Source organism: Phalacrocorax carbo, unplaced genomic scaffold (genome assembly GCF_963921805.1).
Source record: "Phalacrocorax carbo unplaced genomic scaffold, bPhaCar2.1 SCAFFOLD_122, whole genome shotgun sequence".
Lineage (NCBI taxonomy): Eukaryota > Metazoa > Chordata > Aves > Suliformes > Phalacrocoracidae > Phalacrocorax > Phalacrocorax carbo.
The window spans coordinates 149,532-157,558 of NW_026990424.1; the positions used below are offsets into that span (position 1 = coordinate 149,532).

Genomic DNA, 8,027 nt, shown 5'->3' on the forward strand with positions numbered 1-8,027 from the left:
GGGCTGGGGGGAGAGAGCTGGAAGGGTAAAAGTGAGAAAAATCATGGGCTGAGATCAAGACTGTTTAATAGGTAAAGCAAAAGCTGTGCGTGGAAGCAAAGCAAGGAATTAATTCACTCCTCCTTTTCGGCGGGCAGGTGTTGAGCCACCTCTGGGAAAGCAGGGCTCTGTCATGTGTCATGGTTACTTAGGGAGAGAAATGCCGTAGCCCCCCCCCCCCCCCCCCCCCCCCCCCCAAGGACTCCCCCTTCTTCCCCCAGCTGCGTGTGCTGAGCATGATGTCAAATGGTATGGAATATCCCTTTGGTCAGTTAGCTGGGAAAGCTTTCCCAGCTGTCCCAGCCTACTTGCTGGTGGGGCACTGAGAGAACCAGAAGAGGCCCCTGACTGTGGAAGCAGTGCTCAGCAAGAACCAAAACATCTCTACATTATTAACGGGGTTTTGAGCATAAATCCAAAACGTATCCCTTCCTAGCTACTGTGGAGAAAATGAGCACTATCCCAGCCACCACCAGCTCCGTGCGGCTGCGGCAACGGCGGCCGAGGTGGCCTTGGGGCAGGGGAGCGTTGGGGACCCTGAGCCACGAATCGCTCCTGGGACTTGTTACGTGCGCGCCTGCACCAACAGCTGCCCTCGTCCTTTGGCCTGAGGGCTGCGTTTGCGCTCCCTTGGCGTGGGGCAAGGGGCTGTGATGGAGCCCGGGGGAGGGAGGTGGTGCACTGTGGGGGTGAGGGGAGGGGGCCCCCCGTTGCTGCTGCGCCTCAGCTGTGGGCGGGGTCTGGCTGGAGGAGCCCCAGGTGCGGGCAGTGGGGCTGGCGGTGCCGGCTCCTCCCTGGAAAAGGGGTGGTGCCCTGCTCCGGGGGGCCAGTGTGAGCCGAGGGCGGAGCGGAGCGGAGCTGTGGCCGAGCGTCAGCGGGCTGCGAGTGTAGCGAGGGAGGAGGTGGAGCGGGGGCTGGGTGGGGGGGCCGCTGCGTGCCGGGTCAAGCCCCGAGGAGGGCTGCGGCGGGGCAAGCGGCGGGTCGGAGCGGGCGGTGGGGAGAGCGAGGCTGTGCTGAGGGCTCGGTGGTGGCTTCCGGGTGCATCGGCGGGAGGGACGGTGCCCCGCAGGGTGAGAGAGCGGGGAGGGCGGGCTCGCGGCGTGGCGGGAGCTGTGGTGGTGCGTCTGCCGGCTGGGCGGGCGGCCATGTTGTGGCGCAGAGCGTGCCGGGAGCTGTAGTCCTTGTGGCGGGGGGCTGCCGGGCGGGTCCGTGTTGTGGCGCAGAGCGTGCCGGGAGCTGTAGTCCTTGCGGCGGGGGGCTGCCGGGCGGCCGTGTTGTGGCGCAGAGCATGCCGGGAGCTGTAGTCCTTGCGGCGGGGGGCTGCCGGGGCGGCCGTGTTGTGGCGCAGAGCATGGCGGGAGCTGTAGTCCTTGCGGCGGGGGGCTGCCGGGCGGCCGTGTTGTGGCCTGTAGTCCTTGCGGCGGGGGGCTGCCGGGCGGCCGTGTTGTGGCGCAGAGCATGCCGGGAGCTGTAGTCCTGGCGCAGTGGCTGCCGGCCCTGTCACGTGGCTCGCCGGGGCGCGGCGGGAGGCGCGGTGTTCCGGCGCTCGGGTGCCGGGCGGCCGTGCCGCGTACGGTAGGCGCGGTGTATTTTTGGGGTTGGATTCGTGTTGATTTCTGGGGGCTTCCAGGTGCGGCCGCTCCCCGAGAAGCGGTGAGTTCCCCGGGAGCTGACAGAAGGGAAGAGGGAAAGGAGGAGGACCTTTTCCCCCTGCCCAGGGCGCAGATGATGGCCGCCGCCTCCCCGGCTCACCGGAGCTCCCGCTCAGCCTCCCCTGGCCCCCCCCTTGCCCCGTGCGCCTGCCCCCAGCCCCGGCACCTCCCCTGAAGCGTGCTGCGTAGCCCTTGGCCGCCCCCAGGCCCTGTCGTGAAGGCAGCGAGCCGGCCCTCGAGCGCACTGGATTCCCCCTCGGCGCAGGGGCCCTTAGCAGTAGCGCGGGGAAGGGGCGGTGTGTCCAGAAGCCCCTGCGCAAGGAGGGGCTTTGGCCAGGGTCGATCGACGGTAATGACGGTCGCTGTTTCTTCTTTCCCTCTCCCAGAGACCGTGCTGAGGACGTGGTTGTCTGTCCTTCCCCCGGGGATGCCGTTGACTGCAGCCGTCTCAGGCTTGCGTGGCTTCTCTCTGCCCGGTGTTGCCATCCTCGCAGCGCGGGGGCGAAAAGGGACACACAGAGCCCTTCCCGGCTGTGGACAGGAGCTGCCTCGGCTGAAGCTGGAGACGCCAACGAAAGGTAAAGCAGAAGAAACTGAAGGCGCTCTGGCTGCCAGCTGCCTTCCTGCCGCAGGCAAGAGAGAGCCTGTCCCTGCAGGTGAGGGAGGGAGGATCCCCCTTCGTAGCCCGCAGCGGGCCAGGCCACCAACGTGCACCGCAGGGTCTGTACGCGTAACCGGGAGTTGGGTACGGGCGTGTAGTGCACGAGCGAGCTAGGCTACGTGCCTAGGAAGCCTCATCTCGTAAGAGCGGTAAGACACCCATGTATCCTCTTTAGGTGGAGGACGGCCTAGAGTCTGGAGCTGCAGAAGAGGCAGGGCGGAGAGGAGGGGAAAGAAGCATCTGAACGGCTAAATTGTGCCAGCAGCGCTGAGAGCGAGAGTCGCGGTGAGTCCTGGGCCACTGGGGCCCCGTTGCCTCTCTTGTGCGTCCTGGGCCCTCCCTGTCTCTCCCCCCTGGCCCCCTCTCTTTCCTTACCTGCTGCAAAATTTTTTTTTTTTTTTTTTGGCGCCCCCCCCGCCCCTTCTTTCTCCATCTCGCTCTGAGTGGCTCCCTGCCTCCCCGTCTTTTCAGGCCTCCCTCTCTCTGTCCTGTAGCCTGTGGCTACTTTTTCTTTCTCCGCCTCTCTCTGCCTGGCTCTGGCTCCGTTTTTATTTTTTTATTCCTCCTGCTCTGTTCTGTAGCCTGTCGGTATTTGTCTTTCTCTGGCCCTCTTGGTCTGACTCCGTGTGTTACCGAAAAACGCGGTAAAATCGGAAACAACTCCTCAACGCCGATTTAGTATTAAAGAGCAGGCGTTCTTTATTCACGGCGCCAGATGCACGGGGGATCGCTTCTCCTGGCGTGCGTACCTCACACACCTTTCCCGTAGAATTTGTAGATCAAAATTTTACGTATTCATACATATTCATTATCGTCCTGTCTACTGATCGGTACAAACTGGCTCGTTCCGTATGTAAATCACTGCGCAGGCTCGGTGGTGGTCCGTGAGTCGGTGGTCGCGATCTCCCCCTGCCAGAATTGCCTTTTACCTTCTTGGCTCTTAATCTTGGCAGTCTTGGCTAGTTTTCTCAGTGCGCTACACGAAACCGCGTTTTGTCATCCTTTTCTGACAGAAGCACGTTGTCTGTTGTTCTGCTGACATTAACGATCGCCTAGGGACTAAAATGCAGATCGACAGATGCGCTGATTCGTACGCTCCGTGTTCCCGTAATGGAACACCGTCTCTGGTTGGTTGATTTCATCGCTTTGGTTACACCTGTTCCTGTTGTTCAGTTTCTTCTTTTTTGGCTTTGTGTGATTCTCTCTGTGATTCTGTTTTTCTCTGCCTCGCTTTTCCCAGCTCCCCGTCCCTCACTTTGAATACCCGTTATCCTTCACCAGCTCACTCTCCCTTGGTTGCCATCCCCGTTTCTGAGTTCCTCCTGCTTTGCCACGTAGCCCGTGACTTTTTTCTTAATCTCTCTCTGTCTGCCTCAACGCTCCCGCCGCGCTTTTTAGTTCGTCTGCTCTGCTCTGTACCCTGCTACTGTTACTTGCCTGCCTGAGTTCTTCTCTGTCCAGCTCCCTTTCCCTATTCTTGAATTCCTGTTCTTCCTGCACCCGCCGCTGTTCCCTGTGATCTCTGTCTCTCTCTGTCCAGCTCCCTGTCCCTAGGTTTTAATTCCTGCCTCTGCCCGCCGTAGCCCGTCTAGATTTTTCTCTCGGCCTCTCTCTCTGTCCAGCTCCCCCTCTCTGTGTTCTAATTCCACGTTCTCTGTCACGTAGACCCGTGCTGTTTGTTTGTCCTCATCTCTCTCTGTCCAGCTCCTTGCTGCTATGTTTTATTTCTTCCCTCTCTGTCTGTCTTTGTAGCCCATTGCCGTTGTGTGTTTTTTTTTTTTTTTTTCCTACTTGTTTCTTCATGTGTCTCTGTCTGCCTCCCAGTGCCTGATCTTTAATTCCTCCTTCCCTGTAGGCCGCTGTTCCTTTTTTCCATTCTACATTGTGTTCTCTTTGGTCTCCTGTTCTTATTCATCGATTCCCTCCTCGCCGCCCTGTGGCTTGTCCCCATTTTATTGTTGCGCCTCTCTCCCTCTCTCTGGCTTCTTGCCCCTGTTTTGAAAATTCCTCCCTCTCTTCTCTCTTCCCTGTTGGCCGTGTGATCTTCAGCCTTTCTCCATCTCTTTCTGCCCAGCTCTCTGTGTCTATTCATTAATTCTTCCCTCTCTGCCCTGTAGCCTGTAGCTTTTGTCCTTTCTCCATCTTGCTGTCTCTGGCTTCCCCGTGACCCTGTTTTAGAATTGTTTCTCTCTCCTTTCTGTACGCATTGCGATTCCTTTTGCTCCCCATCTCCCTTTGTTTTGGGTGTTTTTTTTTTGTTGTTGTTTCTCTGGCTCCCTGTCCCTAATTCTTAATTCTCTGCCTTCTCGTGCTCTGTACCACGTAGCCCCATGGTTTGTTTTGTGGTGTTCCCTCCCCGGCCCCTTCCCTCCGTTGTTGGCTGTCTCGGCTCCCTGTCCCCGTGGCTTCATTCTTCCCTCTCTGCCCTGTTCTTGTCGCTTGTCTTGTCTGTCTCCATCGCGCTCGGTCCAGCTTCCTGCCCCTATTCTTCTTTCCTCCCTCGCTGTCGTGCTGCCTGCCCCAGGTTCTTTGTGCGTCTCCAGCCTGCTCCTCTTCCTTCTTTGTTGGTCTGTGTCCTGCTCTTCCCCCCTCTTTCTGCTGCCTCTCTTCCCCTCTCTCTGCTGCTTGTATCTCCACCTCCGTCAGGCTCCCTGTCCTTCTCTGGCCGTCCTGTTCCCTGCCTCGTGCCTTCTCACTACACGCACACACGCCCCCCCGCCCCCGTCCAGCTGGCTGCCGCTCTTCTCTTCTCTCTTCCTACTGTCCTGTGCCCTGCTCCTCACCTTTGGTGGCCTCCCCCTCTGCCCAGCAGCCTGTCGCTCCAGGAGCCAGGCGACGGACGGTCCCTTTCCTGCCAAACGCGGACAAGCGCGTGCCGTGGTTTAGCCCCAGCTGGCAACTCTGCACCAGGGAGCTGCTTGCTCGCTCCACCCTCAGTGGGCTGGGGGAGAGAGCTGGAAGGGTAAAAGTGAGAAAAATCATGGGCTGAGATCAAGACTGTTTAATAGGTAAAGCAAAAGCTGTGCGTGGAAGCAAAGCAAGGAATTAATTCACTCCTCCTTTTCGGCGGGCAGGTGTTGAGCCACCTCTGGGAAAGCAGGGCTCTGTCATGTGTCATGGTTACTTAGGGAGAGAAATGCCGTAGCCCCCCCCCCCCCCCCCCCCGCCCCAAGGACTCCCCCTTCTTCCCCCAGCTGCGTGTGCTGAGCATGATGTCAAATGGTATGGAATATCCCTTTGGTCAGTTAGCTGGGAAAGCTTTCCCAGCTGTCCCAGCCTACTTGCTGGTGGGGCACTGAGAGAACCAGAAGAGGCCCTGACTGTGGAAGCAGTGCTCAGCAAGAACCAAAACATCTCTACATTATTAACGGGGTTTTGAGCATAAATCCAAAACGTATCCCTTCCTAGCTACTGTGGAGAAAATGAGCACTATCCCAGCCACCACCAGCTCCGTGCGGCTGCGGCAACGGCGGCCGAGGTGGCCTTGGGGCAGGGGGAGCGTTGGGGACCCTGAGCCACGAATCGCTCCTGGGACTTGTTACGTGCGCGCCTGCACCAACAGCTGCCCTCTCCTTTGGCCTGAGGGCTGCGTTTGCGCTCCCTTGGCGTGGGGCAAGGGGCTGTGATGGAGCCCGGGGGAGGAGGTGGTGCACTGTGGGGGTGAGGGGAGGGGGCCCCCCGTTGCTGCTGCGCCTCAGCTGTGGGCGGGGTCTGGCTGGAGGAGCCCCAGGTGCGGGCAGTGGGGCTGGCGGTGCCGGCTCCTCCCTGGAAAAGGGGTGGTGCCCTGCTCCGGGGGGCCAGTGTGAGCCGAGGGCGGAGCGGAGCGGAGCTGTGGCCGAGCGTCAGCGGGCTGCGAGTGTAGCGAGGGAGGAGGTGAGCGGGGGCTGGGTGGGGGGCCGCTGCGTGCCGGGTCAAGCCCCGAGGAGGGCTGCGGCGGGGCAGCGGCGGGTCGGAGCGGGCGGTGGGGAGAGCGAGGCTGTGCTGAGGGCTCGGTGGGGCTTCCGGGTGCATCGGCGGGAGGGACGGTGCCCCGCAGGGTGAGAGAGCGGGGAGGGCGGGCTCGCGGCGTGGCGGGAGCTGTGGTGGTGCGTGTGGCGGCTGGGCGGGCGGCCATGTTGTGGCGCAGAGCGTGCCGGGAGCTGTAGTCCTTGTGGCGGGGGGCTGCCGGGCGGCCGTGTTGTGGCGCAGAGCATGCCGGGAGCTGTAGTCCTTGCGGCGGGGGGCTGCCGGGCGGCCGTGTTGTGGCGCAGAGCATGCCGGGAGCTGTAGTCCTGGCGCAGTGGCTGCCGGCCCTGTCACGTGGCTCGCCGGGGCGCGGCGGGAGGCGCGGTGTTCCGGCGCTCGGGTGCCGGGCGGCCGTGCCGCGTACGGTAGGCGCGGTGTATTTTTGGGGTTGGATTCGTGTTGATTTCTGGGGGCTTCCAGGTGCGGCCGCTCCCCGAGAAGCGGTGAGTTCCCCGGGAGCTGACAGAAGGGAAGAGGGAAAGGAGGAGGACCTTTTCCCCCTGCCCAGGGCGCAGATGATGGCCGCCGCCTCCCCGGCTCACCGGAGCTCCCGCTCAGCCTCCCCTGGCCCCCCCCTTGCCCCGTGCGCCTGCCCCCAGCCCCGGCACCTCCCCTGAAGCGTGCTGCGTAGCCCTTGGCCGCCCCCAGGCCCTGTCGTGAAGGCAGCGAGCCGGCCCTCGAGCGCACTGGATTCCCCCTCGGCGCAGGGGCCCTTAGCAGTAGCGCGGGGAAGGGGCGGTGTGTCCAGAAGCCCCTGCGCAAGGAGGGGCTTTGGCCAGGGTCGATCGACGGTAATGACGGTCGCTGTTTCTTCTTTCCCTCTCCCAGAGACCGTGCTGAGGACGTGGTTGTCTGTCCTTCCCCCGGGGATGCCGTTGACTGCAGCCGTCTCAGGCTTGCGTGGCTTCTCTCTGCCCGGTGTTGCCATCCTCGCAGCGCGGGGGCGAAAAGGGACACACAGAGCCCTTCCTGGCTGTGGACAGGAGCTGCCTCGGCTGAAGCTGGAGACGCCAACGAAAGGTAAAGCAGAAGAAACTGAAGGCGCTCTGGCTGCCAGCTGCCTTCCTGCCGCAGGCAAGAGAGAGCCTGTCCCTGCAGGTGAGGGAGGGAGGATCCCCCTTCGTAGCCCGCAGCGGGCCAGGCCACCAACGTGCACCGCAGGGTCTGTACGCGTAACCGGGAGTTGGGTACGGGCGTGTAGTGCACGAGCGAGCTAGGCTACGTGCCTAGGAAGCCTCATCTCGTAAGAGCGGTAAGACACCCATGTATCCTCTTTAGGTGGAGAACGGCCTAGAGTCTGGAGCTGCAGAAGAGGCAGGGCGGAGAGGAGGGGAAAGAAGCATCTGAACGGCTAAATTGTGCCAGCAGCGCTGAGAGCGAGAGTCGCGGTGAGTCCTGGGCCACTGGGGCCCCGTTGCCTCTCTTGTGCGTCCTGGGCCCTCCCTGTCTCTCCCCCCTGGCCCCCTCTCTTTCCTTACCTGCTGCAAAATTTTTTTTTTTTTTTTTTTTGGCGCCCCCCCGCCCCTTCTTTCTCCATCTCGCTCTGAGTGGCTCCCTGCCTCCCCGTCTTTTCAGGCCTCCCTCTCTCTGTCCTGTAGCCTGTGGCTACTTGTTCTTTCTCCGCCTCTCTCTGCCTGGCTCTGGCTCCGTTTTTATTTTTTTATTCCTCC

The 8,027-nt window shown here is 61.5% G+C and overlaps 1 long non-coding RNA gene across 1 annotated transcript; it reads left to right on the forward strand.

Annotated features, from left to right (window-relative positions):
- The first annotated feature begins 2,187 nt into the window (after nt 1-2,187).
- On the forward strand, nt 2,188-7,459 carry LOC135311201 (uncharacterized). Its single transcript, XR_010371004.1, has 3 exons — nt 2,188-2,269; nt 2,528-2,637; nt 7,186-7,459. It is a non-coding gene; the product is annotated as an uncharacterized LOC135311201 (long non-coding RNA).
- The last annotated feature ends 568 nt before the right edge of the window (nt 7,460-8,027 follow it).